Source organism: Lissotriton vulgaris, chromosome 2_1, assembly GCF_964263255.1.
Source record: "Lissotriton vulgaris chromosome 2_1, aLisVul1.2, whole genome shotgun sequence".
In the NCBI taxonomy this organism is placed as follows: domain Eukaryota; kingdom Metazoa; phylum Chordata; class Amphibia; order Caudata; family Salamandridae; genus Lissotriton; species Lissotriton vulgaris.
The window spans coordinates 1,445,084,338-1,445,104,493 of NC_141687.1; the positions used below are offsets into that span (position 1 = coordinate 1,445,084,338).

The 20,156-nt window shown below is 44.8% G+C and overlaps 1 protein-coding gene across 9 annotated transcripts in view; it reads right to left on the bottom strand.

Moving 5' to 3' along the window:
* Positions 1–20,156, bottom strand: part of LOC147732730 (NXPE family member 4-like) — a 572,962-nt gene that overhangs the window by 149,461 nt on the left and 403,345 nt on the right. The window contains exon 1 of one of the 9 annotated variants that reach the window (XM_086957282.1): positions 9,409–9,725. The exons of the other annotated variants lie outside the window; for them this stretch is intronic. The gene's annotated coding sequence lies outside the window, so the exon portion shown is untranslated. Of the gene's footprint in view, positions 1–9,408; positions 9,726–20,156 lie in introns of those variants that run through there. 9 annotated transcript variants of the gene reach the window in all.

The window sequence follows — 20,156 nt, forward strand, 5'->3', positions numbered from 1 at the left end:
GCATTAGTGGCAGGCATGAAGGCAGTGGCCTGTGTTTGGAGGTGTTTAACTGAGCTAGCTTCGCTTGAAGGTTGGTCATCAAGTAGGAGGATGTGTTTGGTGGGCCGGCTGGAGGCAGTGTTATGTAATTTTGCTGCAGGGCGCAGCAGCAGTCTTTACTGATATGTGCAAATCGCCCGATGAAAGGGCGGATGTGACCAATGGAGGAGCCAGAATCCTTTTTTTATGGCTGGCGTGAGCCCCTGCAGTATGGTGGGTCGCTGGCCCGAGTGCTCTTGACTGACGTGGAGATGGGGGGCCCCTCCATATACTTTGCAGGGGGGGGCCTCAAGTTTCGTTACGCCACTGGAGATTACACAAATGTTTGGTCTACTGGGTGAGCATACATAGTCAGAGTAGATTAAAATGAATGGTAACGGAGCACTGGATGATGGAAGCAGCGAGCACTGTGTTCCAGGGGTTGAGATGGGGAGGAACAAAAAAGATGACAGAGTAAGACAGAACCCCCAGAGCTCCTTGGCTGTACATCTGTGACAAAAACTTTATATAACTTCCCAAATGGCAGGGTTCTTTTTATTTAAAAAAAATACATTTAAATCTAATAAGCATGCTCATCCTCCTCTTACTCTGCGCTCACAGGAACACACCACTCACCTTGCATTCACAGTAACCACACTGCATTCATGCCCCTTGCCATGAACTCACGCCATTCTCCCTGCACTTACCTTGTTGTCACATCAGCACACCTCTCACCCTGCACTCACAGTGATTACACTGCACTCACACCACTCACCATGCACTCACGCTTCTCACCCTGCACTTACAAAAGCACACCACTCACCCTGCACTTATGTGACACTTCACTCAACTGTCACTCTCACTGCTCACTTTGCAACCTCTCTCAAACAAGCACATTTCTCACCAAGCATTCATTCCAGGACACATAGTTGTTTTGAGGTCTCACCTACGCAGCACTTGCGCTGTCTCTTTAAGATGCACGCTGTATTCAGGATATGGAGAAAAACCAAAGGTGGTGATGGACGGAGCGTTGACAATACAAACACTCACCCCCAGTCAAGACATGGCCATATGCAAATCAGTCTGACCCTGTGCCTCATGGGAACAGTCCAGTCCGAACTGCCAAGCCATGTCTTCCCTGGACCGGAATCAAGCTTCCCAGAACCGGTTTCTGGCATGACAGCCGTCTTCAGCCGGGCTTGCTTGACTCCAGTGGCAAAGTGAGCAAGGGACTTACGTCTGACCATACCCTGCCAACTTAGGGCGAACAAAGAAAAACCAAAGGTGGTGATGGATGGAGCATTGACAATACAAACACAGGATATGGGCATTTAACACTCACAGCGCTTCTGGCTGGTTAGTTTGTCTGCCTTCCTAAATTCCATCACTTTTGTTGGTCAATACTGCCCCATGTGTCCCGCCACACATCATCAAATGTTTCTTTGGTTGGCCATCTCTGGCCTTCTGTTGCATTCTGAGGGAACGTGTTTGGTGCACTTCCCCCTCAAGCTAATAAACACACACAACATTTGCCTTTCATCAGAGGCATTCTGAGGGTGCATGTTCTGTTCACTTCCCCCTCCCCTCCCACTTATTTTCTTTTCAGTAGCGGCTCCTCGAGGGAGTGATGTGGGGCGGTGAGGCGGGGAGGGACAGGGTGGGGGGTAGTAAACCCCGGCATACGGCCGAATGGAGGTAAGTAAATAAATAAATAAATAAAACAAATTAGATTGTGCACGCTGCATCGCCAATGGCAACAATGGAAACTTTGAAGTATTTTGTAAATTGCCATAAAGTTCGACTTCATGGTAATTTGCGGCCTCTATTAGCGAAATCGCTATTCTAAATTGCAATTCCTTAAATACAATCGCAATTTGAAAAATCGCAAATAATTGAGAATTCTCAAATTGTGAGTGCCTTGAATCTTGATGCATCGCCCCTTTTTGTGGGCGTAAATGGACAGTGTTTGCGAATCGCACCGTTTGCGCTCGCAAAAATGGTTGATGCAAGTGTCTGTAAGCCACCAGTCTGTTATACAACAGAGCAGCCAGGATTCTTCCTGCTGAAGGGGTTCTCTGCTGTAGTACGACGGGGATAAATAATTCACATGATCAGCACTTCAACAAGTGCTGTCTTCTTTCTTTTACGATCACATCCCTCTGGGACAAAGTCTGGACCTCTGTTGCAGGACCTAGCAGTCCGTACTGCAGGCACGAAACAGTGCCTGTAAAATGTTGGTAAACTTCCGAGCGTTGTCTCGTCAGTCAGTACGTGTCTAATGTGCTTGCAAAGGCTACATGTTCCAGGTGCAAGGCTGGATTGGTGCTGCAGGGCACAGGTTAAACCCCCTTGCAGAGGGACAGCGAGCTGCTTTTAGGAGTGGAGCATGGGCTGTCCATGCTGGCAATTTACCCTTAGGGAACACACAATGTTTCTGCTACAAGCGTATAACATGTGTCCACCAAATCCACTTGTAGATGGCTGGAATAACTTGCCACATTCACTCAATACAAAATGGAGCTGTTGTGAGCAAATTTACAAAGACTCATGTTCGCTTCCAAGCTGCCCTTGTCCAGGTGCGCTGAATCAAAAGGCAATATATGTGAAAAATGTAGCAGGTGTTATTCATCAGCCCGAAAGTACAGTTTATCAATGACAGAATAATAATAAAAACAATATAGGAGCCAGACATAAATTCAGACCATTCACCAGCAGGTTTCTCATAAGTCTCCGCAGCAGGAGCATTAGCCCACAATGCTGTTTTACTGGTTTCCTTTCTACTGATGATTGGGGGGGCGGGTGGTTTGGGTTCTTGTATGTACTAATGATGGCCACTATCAAACTCCAGTCCCCTTGGTAGGTGCTTGTGCATTACACAGCCGGTGAAGGTGCAATGTGTTGCCTGTTTCAGTCCATTAACAAAATAAAAAGTCTGGCCCAGCAGGAAGCAGAGGCAACACAGTAAAGGAAGTGCAGATTAACTCTTATTTTAGCTGACCTTGCACAAGCAACGCTTCTGAAAGTATGACGTCTATTTCTTAAGTAGATTATCACCACCAATTGCTCTAACTTTCAACAATGCAAGACCTATTGCATTGCAAAGGCTTGTTTTACATTGCAAGTTGGGTCTCAAAAACCCAAAACTGTAAAGTGTTACTGGGTGAAATCCATGATTGCCAAAGAAGTCAAGCATTTCATAAGGTCAGATGGATGCTGTGATATTACATGTTAGAACGTGGATTAGTTTATTTCCAATACTGTAACTGCTTGATCTACAGGTGAAACCAAATATAAATCCCATACAGCTATTTTAAGGAAGTTCCCTTTTCATTCACATCATACTTGTAACAAACATTGACGTGGCAATCTATTATTATTTTTGAATAGCGTATAGAGAATATTTTTTTTTAAGTTTAATTAAAAGGCAAAGCATGTATAGCAGAAGCAGCATGGCAAGCTTTTCTAACACAATAAAAGCAAATTGGCTAATAGAAGTGTGAGTGGCAGTGTGTCTGTGTGTGAGTGTGACAGTACAAAACTTACGAAAGAGTGCAAGAGATATAGTGAGAATGTGTGCGTGAGAGTGTATGTTTCTGGAAGATATTATTAGCTTATGGACAAAGACACTAACAACATACGGATGGGAGGCATTACCTATAGCTAACAGCAGGCCCTGACATGCTTCTTTAAAGACACCATCATTGGCTGCAGGGACTCTAATTGTCTGAGAATGCTGCTAACCCAGTCATACACAGCAGCAGGGGCACAAAACACGTGCTACCACACCTGGCCGAAGGCCCTGTCATGATGCATATAATTCTTAGCATATGGGGTGGATCCATAAGAAAATGTTCAAACTGATATTTGAGGTAACTCTTGTCATAAGATTTCCTGTACTCGTTTTACAGGGAGTGTCAATGGCAAAATGCTGACCATTGAATACCGTAGGGAATTTTTAGAGGTACCCACGAGTGTGGCTGAAGCATCCATGGTAAATTTCCGAAACTGTCACATTGAATGTACTCCTTGGCATAGGGGTCTCACCCATGAAAAAATGAGGACCTTGGTATAGTGGAAGTTATTTCTGACTTAAGACATTTGGGAAAAATCAGATCAACTCCTAGGAAAAGCCAGGCTTCACTTGTGCCTCATGAAAGTACTGGAATATTTCATGAATGCCCTATAAGTCTCTGCAGCTTTTTAGAAATGTGATCCCAAAAATGTCAAAACATTCTCAGGGGAGAAGTCTACTGTCCCTTAAATCATCTACAAGAAATCTTTTAACTTGTTTTGCTTGTTGGAATGTGGGTGCCGGATAACACCCCACACTTACATAGATATTTTTCCTCATATAAGGGCTATGAGGTAAGCTCTGACCCATTTCTGGAAATGCTTGTCCCGCCCCATTGCTGGGAGCAGTACTGGCTTTAGGGCGGTACGACCGGTGCAGCAGCATCTGCCATTGACGCTGGTGAGGGGAAGGAGGGGGAGTGCTGTGTTTAAAAATGATTTTTTGCTGAAAAGCACGAGCTTCTTTATGCATCAGGCAGTTTTCAGGCAGCAATAACAATTTCAAGATTACTCTTATGATTAATGTTCCAACTAGTGAGAGTTCTGAATTGTGTCTAGTGGATGTTTGGCTCATTGTAAAGTAGCGCGGAGGGTTAATCTGCCTGCTGCAAAGAACATGTACCATGTAGATCACAGAACTGAGTGAGTGAACTACGAGTAGCGCTATAAAAAAATGTACATGATTTTTCCACATTGGTCTAATTACTTTGTGAATGTAAATAACAATAAATCATACTTGCACACTGTGACTACATGCCTGACTTTCTCAATATTTCACTTCAAAATTATGCGGTGGGTTGTATTTGTTTAGCGGGCATACGATCTCATGCAACAGGCGTTTTGTATAGGGTCACTGGAAAGTCCACAAGGTTGTGCCTGTCCCTCCCCTGACCCCCACGAAATGTAGTGTCTCCTACGCCCCTGACATCTATATTGTGTTGGAGGAGGAAGAGAGAGAAACAATATACAGCGAGAGAAACAAACGACAGAATAAAGAAAAAAGAAAGATATCCGATCCACTCAGGGCACAAGAGAAAAGCCTTGCATTCTGTCGAGATAGCTTTTAGAAAGAATGTTTTTGGGCAGTTGACCGCAGCGCCGACTACTCAAGCCCCGCTTTAGATGTTTCCCGAGCACAGGAAAAGTGATTACTTCCAGCACACAGGAGAATCAGCCACGGTCCGTGCAGGCAACAGCAGTGGGGCGGTGGGGCCTCGTGGGAGGATTTTGAGGGACGATGCTGAGGTGAAATAAATAAATAATTTTCCCTCAGCATCGTCCCTCGAAATTCCCCCCCCCCCCCCACGCGATCCCACTGCCCCATCAATGTTACCTGCACGGGCCGCAGCTGCAGGTGATGACGGCTGGCTGAGGGCGAATCTACATTGCAATTCCACATCACCTCTGCTGCAGGTGCTGCGGGTCCCCCCCCCCCCTCACCCACCCCCACCACCCCTGGCAGGAGCGGGCTCCCTGGCTCTTCTGCAGCACTCCTTCCTCACTTTCTGCACCGTTGCCTGAAAACAGCATGCCCGGTTAATTGTAGCCTTCCATGCAGGCAGAGCAGGGCCCCCATGGGAAGAAATGTAACACACTCACGTTAAACAAGAATTAGAACAGGTCTCCCCTCTTCTCTGACACATATGAGCGCAAATAGGCAGCACCAGCACAGACTTTCCAGTGCCTTAAGTTTGCTCAAAAAGGCGGGGGGTCTAAAAAGTAATGTTGCCTAGGAAGCATAATTAAACATAATTTCCAAAAAGAGTTACCTTTGTAACTAAGAGCATGTCTGGCCTACACCCCCCTCCAGTCCCTCTGGCCATGATCCTCCTAGCCTAGCAACCCCAATGATCCTACCCGCTGCGCACTGAGCTCCTCTGTGCACCCCACCACCCTGACTCAAAACCAGTCCTCCAAGTGGGCCGGTACTCCCCAGTACTTAGTACCGGCACCTTTTCATTTTCTCGCATCGAGTACCAGCACTTTACCTTGAATACGGAGAGTACCAGGACTCAGGGGGGCGGGGGGCGGGGGCGGGGGGCTGGCTTTGATGCAGGTGGCGCTCCGTCATCAATCACCTCGTACCTCGGCAGTACCTTCAACTCTTAATCACATTGGAAGCCAGTGCTAGGCTCGTACAAGAGAACAGCTGCTCTTGTCACCATTACACAGTGATCTGCATATGCTCTGGAAGCCATCAGAGCACAGGTGTGTCTGCAGAGCCGTTTGTTTATCCCTTGTACTTCCACAGCGCGCGCTGAGCGGTGGTTATAAAACCTAATGGTCGAAGGTGTGAGAGGCATTGTTCCCACTAACACAGTGCTGCAATGACGCTTCTGTAGGAGAAATCGCTGTATGTAAACTGCTGCCATTACACTCTTTCACACAGATTCGCCAGGACATCTATCACAAGACAAGATGTTGAGTACTATTTAAAAGTCGACAAAAGATTTTAAAGCAGTTCAAATTATCCAACAGAGATGTTTTTTCAACATGTGTGCTGTGTTATATATGCTGTAAACAACACTGGTTCTGTCGGGTATAGCTATTTCTTTGTGAGTTCGAAGAAATCATGCAAACTGTCAATCTTTGACTGTTTGCATGATTTTTTCTAACTCACATAGAAACTGCTACACCTGACAGAACCATTGCAGTTTACAGTATATAGGCCCAGGTTCTGAGGGATACTGGGTTACCCCTTTTTGCTTTGCTGAGTGTTATATATATATGGGTGTATATTTAATTACACAGAGTGTATTCAGAGAACCCAGTTATTCATCTAAAATCACATGTGCAACCTGTTTATTTTGTCCACCACTCCTTTTCAATCACATGAAGCCAGCAAACCACACAGCCAGAGGGGGAATGTGGACAGCCCTGGACGCCCACCTGGAACGATACCCCCCCCCCCCTCTTCTCCTTCTCTCCTTCTCCTTCTTTCCTTTTCTCCTTTCTCCTCTTTTTCTCTCCGCAGGCAACAGTCAAGCAGCATTTGTAATAATGCCAAATTGCCAATTTGTCTTGACTCTGCATTGTATTATACTGTAAATTTTATTTTCAATAAATACTTTGAAATAAAAAAAAAGAAATGGAATGTTGAAAGGTTAAGCCACCACCAGCAAGTGTCAACATTTATTATCCAGTGGCAGCGACAGACAGAATATGCTGCTTACTGAAGTTACACTAAGAATGTCCCTTGGAAAGCAACACTGGTTTCCATTTTAGACAGAAACAACCACTAGTGACGAGAATGAAAAGACTGTCTGATGAATTGCTCGCTTTTTTTGCAGCTGAGCATTTACTAATGGTATGAAACAGGAAGCCAGTGCCTTTCTCCTAAGTAAGTAAGATTGGGGCACCATGAGTAGCAATAAAGTGGATAGCTCTGGTTGTTAATGCACTTGCTAGAAATATCTGTGTGCATTCAAATCTAAGGTTCAACGGACCATCAAATTGCCTAGAGGGTTATTGTGCCTGCTGCAACATGTAGATCAGATTTTTTTTATATGTAGATAGCTCAACTAGATACTGTTTTGTTGCATAGATCCTTGTCTTCCCTGTAGGTCACAAGTTAACATCCTTGGCATATATCTTAGTGAATTATGCCGCTGCAGCAGGGACCTGCATGCAACTACAAGGCATACATATAGTACCTTACTGTTTTTTTTCTCAATCTTTTATTTTTTTAAGGTTGCTAAAAAAGAGTTACTTTGGGTAGCAATAAACACTTATTAGTATGTGCTATATAAATGGTTATTAGTGCAAAAAGCTAATGGACAGATACATCCGATATCCTAACAATGCATGCAGATTTCCTGGATAAAAACCTTGGAAAGGTTAAAAACTGAGCCCTGTCCCTTGTTCCGCCTTTAGCACCGCCCTTATGCCCGTCCCAAGTTCCACCCCGTGACTATCCCTAATTTTGATGAGTACCAGCACTTATTTTTGTCCACTTAAAGCACTGCTCAAAACGTCATTGTTAACCTACAAAGAATCTCACTTGACAGGTAAACCCACCAAGACAGGTGTGCCTCTCCCGCCAGAGGCCAAACTGGAAAGTCTGTAAAAAATTGCTTCCAGTCAGTTACCAGCATTGGTTTAAAACTTTTAACATCAACGATTCGAATTTGGCACTTTCTCGCAATAGATTTAGTATAATCGCATTAAGAAAAAAAAGTCAGACTGACCAGTCAGGTAATGTCAACAATAAAAAAGTCATTTATAAATCAAGTCCTGTCAAAGCCTATAATTTTAACTTTTATATAAATGATCTATCGGCTTCCGTAGAATGTCATCAAATGTGCAGTAAAAGTGTGAGCCTCCCTCATACTGAGAAGGGCAATCTTTACTCATGAGCCTAAAAGGAAACAGCATAGCTGCCAAGGTTTCAGAGTGCCATGTGCAACATTTTCATAATTTCAGCATAATTATGAGTGATATTTCAACGACTATGAGCAACACTTTATCGTGAACAACATCAAGCAATGAAGATGGGGAAACGTATAAATATCAGAAATTACACCAGCCCTGCCAAGTGCCATGAGTTTCATAGCTACCAACTTTTTTTTTTCTTTCTTCCTTTCCCCTTCCTTTCCCCTCTCTCTTCGGGAGGGAGTACATAAAAGCGAAGCGTACCACATTTGTACTGTATATAAGAATGCCAAATGTATATTGTACTTTTTCTTTTTATATTTGAATAAAAAAGTTTTAAATCGATTATGTATGACATTTCCATGGTTTCAGTGTACTTAGGAGTAACACTAGACTACCAAATGTGTGACACTAAGTTTGACATTATCTCGCAAGCGAAACCAGGCAATGCAGCGCATGGAAATAGATCAATATTAGAAAGGACACCCTTTTGATCAATAAGACCTAAAATATCTTGAAACTGCTTCAAAAGCCCTTGGAAGGTTAAGGTTAGGACACTAATAGGATGTGTGTGCCCAGAAGATGAAAAAGTAAAGAAACCATCCTAAAACGTTTCATAAACCCATGCCATTGCACTTTGTTGCACCCTAATGCAGTTAAGCACATGCTGCTGAATTCAAATGAACACAGGGCAGATATTTTGATGTAGAGGACGGTAAAAAATAAGTAAAATCACTAAAAGCTGGAATTTTGACGCTTTATCTGTACATACTTCAAAGAATAAATATTAATAGAATGCGCTTTTAAAAGTGTTCTAGTGGTGATCAATGACTAGAATTTAAAGTAAGCATATACAGAATGGCACGTTACAAATAAATAAATTCATCCTTTTTAGGTAGTGGCCAATAATTGTTCTCTTGAAAAGGTATCAGTGCTAACGTGACTTACCTGACAGCTGCATCCCACCAATGCCTGTGAGTATGTCTCCAAGCTCAGAGCTTCCCCAGCTCGCTTTCTTTAGTCTTGAGCCGCAATGTGTCTTGGTGCTTTAACCAGGGAGGAAGGTAAAGGTCTACAGGTGCTATTTAAAGATGTGTGAGAGTGACTGGAGAGCCACAGACCGTTCTCCTCAGGAGTTTCTCACTCTGACTCACAGCAGTTTTTGCTTCTTACATGGCCCCATGCATGCTGTTTTACAGGGTGGGGCAGTCGAGCAGCAACAATGCCTTCTTAAGGGCGACCGGGCGGAACCAGCCGGACGACCAGCAAAGTGGTATAATTAAAAAAAAGCTACATGATGCCAGTCACGCAAGTGACAGCACTGTGAAGACTGCTCAGCACATGCAGAGTGCTCTTCTGTTGAGACCCCACCTGGACCACTGGTTCCACTCTCTCTGTGCCTGCAGTCAGCAAAGCAACAAGAAAAAGAACGTTTAATTTGCCCGCCAGTCATGTAGTTCACAGAAAATGCCCACAGACTGGAAGACGCCTCACTGGATGTGCTGTCGTTACCTGCTTTCTAGAACAAGCACAAGTGTCTGTCAACATTTCCCACGAATCCTGAAAAAAATAGCGAAAGCAAGCCAAAGCCACAAAATGACATTGTTAAAATGTCAGTAAACAAGCAATACCTCAGCACATCAAGTTTGCCCTGCTTGCTTATTGGAGCGCAGCTCCTCTACTGTCTCAACATGTGCCAGGCAGCACTAGTTTGGTGTCAATCAATCAATCAATCAATCAATCAATCATAGCATTTGTAAAGCGCACTACATACCCGTGAGGGTCTCAAGGCGCTAGGGGGGGTGATGCTACTGTTCGAAGAGCAAGGTCTTGAGGAGTCTCCTAAAGGTTAGAAGGTCTTCGGTCTGCCGTAGCTGGATGGGGAGGACGTTCCCCAGGTGGAAGAATGACCTGCCGCCGGCTGTCACTCTTCGGATGCGGGGGACGGTGGCAAGGGCGTGGTCTGCAGAGCGGAGCTGGTGGGCAGGGGTGTAGAGGCTGAGTCATCTGTTGAGGTACGATGGTCCGGTGTCATAGAGTGCCTTGTGTGCGTGGGTGAGGAGCTTGAAGGTTATCCTCTTGTTGATGGGAAGCCACTGAAGGTCTTTCAGGTGGGGTGTGATGTGGCTGCGGTGGGGGATGTGGAGGATCAGGCGTGCGGAGGCCTTCTGGATGCGTTGGAGTCGTTTCAGGAGTTCGGCCGGGGCTCCTGCATAGAGTGCGGTGCCGTAGTCCAGTCTGCTGCTGACAAGGGCCTGGGTGACCGTCCTTCTAGTTTCGGTGGGGATTTACTTGAAGATCCTGCAAAGCATGCAGAGGGTGTTGAAGCTGGAGGAGGAGATGGCCTTGAGCTGCGTTTTCATGGAGAGAGAGGAGTCGAGGATGACCTCTAGGTTTCGTGCGCGGTTGGTGGGTGTAGGGGGTGCTCCTAGTGCTGTCGGCCACCAGGAGGGGGTGGAGCCGAGGATGAGGACCTCCGTCTTGTCCGAGTTCAGCTTCAGTCGGCTGTTCCTCATCCAGTCGACTATGGCCTTCATTTCTTTGTAGAGGTTGGTTTTGGCGGTGTGGGGGTCCTTGGTGAGCGAGAGGATCAGCTCGGTGTCGGCAGCGTAGGAGATGATGTTTAGGTCGTGCTGTCGGGCGACGTGGGCAAGTCGTGCCATGTAGACGTTGAACAACCTTGGGCTGAGAGATGAGTCTGGGGGTACGCCGCAGATGATCTCGGTGGCTTCGGAGCGGAAGGAGGGTAGGCGGACGCTCTGGGTTCTCCCGGAGAGGGAGGAGGTGCTGCATTCCAGGGCCTTCTCTTGGATTCCGGTGTCTTGGAGGCGTACTCTTAGTGTGCGGGGGCAGACTGTGTCGAAAGCGGCTGACAGGTCCAGGAGGATGAGGGCCACGGTTTCTCCGTTGTCGAGCATGTTCCTGATGTCGTCGGTGGAGGCGATGAGGGCAGTTTCGGTGCTGTGGTTGCGGCGCAGGGGCGCAACTAGCTTCAAACTTCGGGGGGGGGGGTCACACTTTGAACATTGGGGGCAGGGCATCTTTGTCAAAATCTCTTATAGGAGCTCTCTTTACTGTTGTTGTATGCTAAATCATATGGGGAGCATTTTTCTGAGCAATATGTGGCCATTGTTGCATTTTCAAGCATACTGAGTCAATAACATTGGTCCTTTAGTGGGATTTAAAGAGTCTCTATCAAGGAATCTTAGCAGTATGAACGGTGAATGCTACATTTAAATGCATATTGGGTCAGAGGAGCAAGTAGGATGTGGAAATTCAGGGCAAATAGTGCATTACAAAATGCACCCGGCTAGTTAAATTGGTCTTAACATATTGGGACGTAAAAAAATACAATATACTTAAGCATACTTCCACAAATGAGATTTTTGAAAATTTCTAGCAAATGGTGCAATTTAAATGCATTTGTTTTGTAATTGTTCCGTTTCATAGCGCATTTCTCAACACACAATGCGATTATGTTAGAATACAAGCCTATTAGAATCAACCACTCTGTTGCTATCCCTTAGAAGGATGATTTATGCCCAGGCACTGTAACTCAGAAAACAGTGAATCTATATTCAGTAGTAGCGCCTGGTAACCCGGAGTTCCATTTCCCTTCAAGTACGCATTGTTTTGATACACTTGACTAGCACCATTTCCTGAAATGCATTTATTATTTGGTAAGATTTTGGCTTGAACAGCAACTGGAGTGTAGAAAGTGAGCATAAAGTGCGCCTCTCACACAAATTAGACTTAACTAGGATATCACAGGGTAAACTTTGTTAGGCCATTTCCTAGCATGGCACTGTGTTGCCAGCTGCAGGTTTTGGGGTCCATTAATACAGTGGCAGGGTCAGAAATTAACCTTAGTTCAAAAGTTATTTAGTTCACACTCCTTTTCTTCCAGCTAGACTCTGAAGAGTCAGTGAGAGTCTGTTGTGGAACTCAAGTTGGTTGAAGGGCTCAACCGCGAATTGCTATTTGTGGTGAAAGAGTGTTCCATGTTACTTTGACCTTGCTATTTTAGTCATTTGAATTCCATGGCAGCACAGAATCAATGGATAAGCATGTATGTCCTACCTGATTATTATTATCAGGAGAGTTTTGAATACAAAGTCTTTCAAGAAATATGCAGCAACAGTTCATGGAGAAAAATGCTACATCTTAAAATCTTGCATCTGTGGAAATTAACTTAAGTTTTATAGATGGTGTGGTGCATATGTTTAACTGGAATACTTGCGTGGGTTAAAAGGATCATGATATATGACCAGGGCCGGACTGGCCATGGCGGGCACCGGGCGTTTCCCCAGTGGGCCGCCAGGCTGAGGGATGGTTTTGGGCCCCTGGGAGCTGTTTTTGTTACTGGGGGCGGCAATTTCGGCCCCTTCTAACAAAATTGTCCGAAACCGGTCGTAGCAAACAGCTCGGCCGCTCCCCTCTCCTCCCCCCCCCCCACCCCAAGGGGGGCTGAACGAGCAGTTTGCCAGGGCTGGGATTGGTTCCCAATCTGGCCCAGAATATGACGTCTTGGGGTTGGGGTAATATTCAGTCGAAGCATAAAAATGTATTTCTACAACAATGGCGGGCTGGCTTCTAATAGCAGTGATGTCTGTCAAGTCAGAACATTTAAGAAAACTCTTTTGGTAAAAATTACCAAGGAGCACTGCTCCTCCTCTTAAACTAACTCATTCACTCCCACTCACTAAACAATTGTAAAGAGACCTAATGCCTAACCTTGATGCCCTCTCTGCCCTCTCTGGGCCTCAGTTATTTCTCCAAAACTCCATATTCAGAGATGGGTACACAGTAAAATTGTGCTATTAGGAGGAGGCACATGAGAGGTCAGCCTTTAGATATTGCAGTGCGGCTGAGCAATTTCCTACCTTAGAGGCACACTCAGACGTACCTTAGGATTGATTTAATAGTATACCATGATTTAGCATTGTCACTATATGATTCTTCTCTCTGAACCCAGAAACTCTGTCTCTGTCAACCAGGACTCCCAGGCCAGGAGATTGTCAATTCCCTAGCTATCTCTTTGGCAGTGGTGTTCCAAATGCATGAGAATGTGAATATTTTTCTAATGTGGCCAGGGACACACATTTTCCTGCAGTAGTTTTCAAACTTTTTATGGCTAGCCACACTTGAGTTAAAATATTTTGATACAACCTCCCCCTGCATCCCCCACCCCCTGCCCCATGATGTAGCCTGCTAAGATATTCAACAGTGAACACTGATTACTGTAGATGTTTCACATTAGAATGTTAGGGTACTTGATTGGGCTAATAGGATAGGAGAACAAACATTATATTTTCTGATACATTACCCTACTCCACCCTCAAAACATGTAAAAAGCCGCATTTTCACTGCATTTCCAAAACCACCAGCTAGGCCAATTGCAAACTCCAGTGAAATTCATGGAACTTTTTCTTCATTTCACATATCCTTTCTACAGCAGATTTTGCAGAAAGATGGGTAGAATGCTTGAATTATATATCACTTGAAATTACTTGGGACCATGTTCCAGTCCATTGATTGATTTGATTTGATTTATATAGCGCGCAACTGCCCGAAGGCGTCTAGGCGCTCATTGTTTATTCCATTTTTGTTGTCCACTATGCCATCTCAGACAGTAATGAGAAAGATGTACATCAGCCTTAGTCCTGCTTAAATAGGAATAGTCTCGGCTAAACCAGGCCAAGAACCCAATTGATGGGAACACAAGTAACCCTAAACCAGTTTCGTCCTTTTAAGGCCTCGGAAGTAGAATGCAGCTTGAGTCCTATAGCACATTCAGCGTAGGACCCAGGACTGGGCACACGCACCGCTCTTTGAGTGTCATATCAAAGAAAATAAAAAAGGGATGGGTGGATTGCTTGAGTTAATCACAGCCACTGGTAATTACTCAGAGCTGCAGTCTAGTCCATTGGTTTTTCCCCACCATGTGCCCTCAGACAGCAACCAGCGATATGCAAATCAGCCTTGGTACTTGTCCAATTTTGACTCACTGCAAATTACAAGGGCTGTCCTTAACTAAGTGATATCCATTTTATCAGTCTCAGAAAGTTGAAAGTTTAAGGCACCCCTACTGGAATTTAACATTTATACAGATTGTGTGGAGCTGTCTGCAGTTGGCCCAATAATGGTCCATACTACTAGTGATATACAGTTGCTTGTAATGCACTAAACAGAAGGGGGCATGCTTTTTTTCCTTTGTGTCAAGATGCAATATATGCTTTGCACACTTTATGTTTAAATTGTGTTTCACAATATCGATTTCTTTCCAACAGCATAAAAATATAAGACAAAATGTTATAAAAATGTATGTTATACTTTCATATACTAGGCTAACTATAAACTTTTATCAAAGGCAACATTCTTCTGGCATGGCACCGTCTGTCTCTTAACTCCCAATAGTTGGGTGCTTATTCTAACTCTTTGGTTGGAGTGAAACTGCTGCTCGGAACCCTGCTGTTATTTGTTGGTGAGTGTGCGAGCAATATTTGCAGCTTTGACTCATTTCATCTGTTTACTTTACCTAGCAAGTCACAATTCCTTATTTTTGACATGAAACAATCATCTAATATAATAATATGCAGTTGTATTTCCTGAGCCAAGAAGGCAGCAGAGGGTTGTCAGGGCAGCAACTGCCCTCACAGGAATACTATGTTGTTGTGCCTGAAGGTCAGGCAAGCAGACCCAGCCCAGCCAGCCCAACGGTAGTTGTGCGCCTGGTCAGGAAGCACTATAAATGCATGACCTATGCATTTTAGTGCAGTGGTGAGGACCAGCGCACTAATTTGCATAAGTCTAATGCCTGATGTGTGGTACTTGGCAGGGCTGCCTCCAGGACCTGTGCATTAGCACCGCCTGGTACTGTGCTTGACTGCTGGCTGAGGAGTTCGAAGTCTCCCCTTGTTGGTTTAAGACAGAGGCCAAAATGTTTCCTTCTCCTGGAAGAATGTTCCCTATGAATGAGTATTTTAATTGTACTACATTCAGCCCTGCCAAGTACAATGCATGAGGCGTTAGACTAACGCAAATTAGTGCGGTGGTCGGCATCACTGCACTAAAATGCATAGGTCAGGCATTTATAGCGCCCTTTACTCCAGGTGGGGTCACAGCGGGAGTGCACTCTGTGTGTGCTGATCAGTCTTCACAGTGCTATCACTTTCATGACTGGCACCATGCAGCATGTTTTTAATTTTACCACCTTTGCATGGTTGGCGCCCTTAAGAAGTCATTGCTGCTGCTTGGGTTGGCCCCCTGAAAACAGCATGCATGGGGCCAGGTAAGAAGCAAAAACTGCTGCCAGACAGCGAGAAACTCCTGAGGAGAACTGCCTACGGCTCTCCAGGCACTCGCACACATCTTTAAATTGCACCTGTAGACCAGGGGCGGTGGGTGACATTTAAAAGTGGTGGGGCGCAAAGTGATTTGCATATAGCACCGTAGCGAGCGAGCGCAGCGAGCGAGCCTGAACCCCAAAAGGGGGGTTTGGGGGGATAACCCCCCCAAGAAAATTTTGAAAAAAAAGAAGAAAAATCGTGCATTTTCAAGCAAATTTGAGAAAGCAGGAAGGTTAATAAAGCAATTGTGAAAGTGCAGTTATTACATTAATAGATGGCATAACATAGGTAGCTGCTTATTCAGTATAACCACAGAGCTTCATACATTCCGTCCTATTATGCTCAGACTGAATCCTGTCACCTGGCCAACTGGCTCACTTTCAAGAACAGGACCGTATTCAAACCACTTACATGGACATACAAATCAGCAAATGACATGGCATTCAACCTACTCTCTGACACCCTACCTTGCTACACACCAACTTGGAACTTTAGATTCACCAATCACAACTTTCAAATCAGCAAATGACACGGCTCCCAACACCCTCTCTGACACACTACCATACTACACACCAGATCAGAACCTTAGATCCACCAATCACAACCTTCAAACAACACCAAAGCCACCATGTTTGCCTCCTAGTTCTGGGACTTTTACATCTCTGTCCTTCTACACTGAAACTCCACATCACCCAATATGTGGCCCATCCAATCTCTGCAGGAATTTCAGATGGCATTGAAAAGACATGTGCTTCAAGGAAAAAGCACAGCGGCATGGCGGATGTCGACAATGGCATTTAAAGAATGTGCAATACAAAATAACGTTATATGGGCAAACATTTTTGTTGTTTTCCCCAAACATTTTTTATTAAGTAAATAGAACACTATGAGCGATCCGTACAGGAGAGCTGCATAATTGTGACCAATTGACTACAATCAACAATCAAGGGGAGAGGATGTAGCCTTACGGCTAGACCGGTCGGCTTCGAAGCTGGGTAACCTGGTAAGAGTCTCAGCAACAACACTCTACATCCTGTGATTCAGGGGAAATCACTTCATCTCCCCGTGCCTACCAATAAAAAAATGAAGGTGTTCATCTATAACGAAACTGGTGCTCATGTAAAGCGCTCTGATACCCGATGTCTCAGGTCTAGTTTGCGCTATATAAAACTCAAAAAAGAAAAAATCTGAACTTCAAGGTCTGCTTAGCCATACAATATGACTATTCAATGATCAAATTATACATGTCCTACACACGGTCACTGCGAGGAACCTATGAAGCAATGACTGATGACTCATATGCCTTCCCCATAGGCCTATACACCCAGGAAGCAGCATGTGACTCTTGCTGTAGCTACTCTGCGAGTCACTCTTGTGGAATGCTCAAGAGGAACTGACCCTCTTCTAAGCGGAAAAGCTTTGAAAAACCGGAAAGAGAATGAGCTTTACTCTGTAATGCTAGGAGTGTTGTCTTTATATCTTTGGCACCTCACCTGTTCTAGGGCCCTCCGGTACGCATGCTTGAGCCTGGAACTTCCCATTATCAGAATAAGTGAGTGGATGTGGTTGTCTGCTTGTTGGTCTCTAGTGTTTGTGGCTGTGTGCATGTGTGAGTATGGTTGAGTTTACATGTGCTGGTGTTTGTGGCTGTTTGCATGTGTGAGCAGGTTTGCGTTTACATGTGCTGGTGTTTTTGGCTGTTTGCATGTGTGAGTATGTTTGAGTTTACATGTGTTTGGGAAAATAATTACAATCAATGCAATGAACTCCCCACTGTATTTATGTCCTGAGTAATTTGCCACAGCCTCCTGTGCACTGAGATATCTACACAGCAATATTAACCTCCTCCCTGTTGCTAGGCAACATGCAGAAATGCAATTTCATAAAAACTCATACTTACAGGCCTTGGGGATAGCATTTATACCAGATAAAAGCCAGCCACGCTGTTTCTATTAATGTCAGATTTCTGCATCCGTTATCTCTCTAGAGGAACCATGACCAAGGCTGAGAGGTAAAGTGGGCGTACAATTAGACTTTTGAAGTGAGATGAAATCCAAACATTGGCAAAGCGAATGTGTTTGACTTTTATAGTAAATACAGATACACACCATCCAAGCACATGTTGACTCGACATAGATGATACATGCATGTAAACATCCATGCACTCTCAGACTAACACAACTACAGTACTACATGCATACATACCATCGGGCAGACCCCCATGCCGACAGAACAACAGACCCCAGGCAAACAGAACAAGAGACCCCCCCACACACAGAACAACAGACCCCCATGCACACAGAACAACAGACCCCCAGGCACACAAAACAATAGACCGCCCCAGGCACACAGAACAACAGACCCCCAGGCACACAGAACAACAGACCCCCAGGCGCACAGGACAACAGACCCCCAGGCACACAGGACAACAGACCCCCAGGCACACAGGACAACAGACCCCCATGCACACAGAACAACAGACCCCCCATGCACACAGAACAGACCACCCCAGTGACACAGAACAACCGGCCCCCTGGCACACAGAACAACCGGCCCCCTGGCACTTAGAACAACAGACCACCCCAGGCACACAGAAAAACCGGCCCCCAAGCACACAGAACAACAGACCGCCCCAGGCACACAGAACAAGAGACCCCCAGAAACACAGAACAGACCCCCCACACACAGAACAACAGACCCCCCCACACACACAGAACAACACACCCCCATACACACAGAACACCAGGCCGACAGAACAACAGACCCCCATGCACACAGAACAACAGACCCCCATGCACACAGAAAAACAGACCCCCCAGGCACACAAAAAAACAGACCCCCCAGGCACACAGACCCCCAGGCACCAAGTTCCCTATTCCTATTGAGCAGCAGTTCATGTTAGTAAACGGAACGTGTGTCACGTCGAATCGGACAGCTGGAGAAAAACAGATCGGTGTGCCCTCAGTCCTGGTGACAAGGCCACACATTAGTGTGTCTGTGTTATTCATCAGGACAGCGACATGTGGCACACATGACATATCACACCCAGTCTCTACATACTGCTAGCACTGGGACGTGTCTATAGAATAAGGTTGTACAATAAAGCTTTTGTTCTAAAAAAAAACCAAAAAACGGACAAGACAGATTACTTTTGCAGTTTTGTACAAAGCGAACTCTTCCCGAAGGTATTACAAGGTAAGGTATTATTGTGAGTTTTACATTACAGACAAACAAATTCATTTTTGATAGGCGCGGAGAGATTTATGAGGTGGTGGTGCCCAAAAACAACTGCCGGTGGGACCCACCTGCAGCCACCGGTTCAAATTAAGCACTGCACATAACCCTAGAAAAATAAGTAGACCACTCCTTGTGGGATGCAAGGTCTCAGGATCCGTACCCAGAGTAAACACTTTGTATTTTTTATTTGTAGGGAACAAACAATGGCAGACAGTGCAGGTGTTAAAGCATATAAACTACCAATGTGCAAAAATTTCACACATAATAACTCAGATCAACCGGCTAAAGAAATTAGCAAAACATGCAAGTGGAGTACAAGTTACACATAATAGTACAGTTTATGGTTAGTTAATCAAAGTAGTCATACATTTACATTAAATAAAATGTATAAACTCTCTGGAAATAAAGTTCAAAGGTGCTTGATTAAAATCTACACCCCACAGATTGCAGACCTTATCAAAATCCAAAAATAAAATTAACAATTGGTATAACTTAAAAAAGGTAACTGCAGTACACCCCGATGAACCACGATATACTGATGAGGATGATTAGAACAGAATTGAAACATTGAATTCAATTAAAAGGAAGATAATTTGTGAAATCATTTTAGAACAACCTCTTAACTTAAAATTCCACCTGGCCATAGTCATTTCGGAATCAGTCCAAAACCACACAGATCTGTTGTACTTGTTACAATGTGCCAGGTTCATCAGGTATGAGGATGACTGATGATAAATTAAGTTTCACAAAAGGCACAACATCCGCATGCCAACATCTATGGTTAGTACACAACCTATGTCACTGCCCAACCCTTGCACAGGATCATCCCTCATTAGACTACAAATGACACGAATCACAGCAGTTTGCAATATCTCAAGCCTTGGCAGCAGCACGCTGATGACAGTGCTAACATCTAGCAGTAAACACTGCTTGTACTAGCACTGTTTGTCACCCTGGGACGACGACTATCCAGTTAGCGGCATCAGATGTAGATGAAATGTGCAGCTTTAAACCCTACTTGAATCTGTGTTTCAAAGGGTGAGTGATCATCAAACTGAGAGCATGTATCTTGGAGAACAGTAATGATAGGAGTGAGAGAGCGGCCCTGGA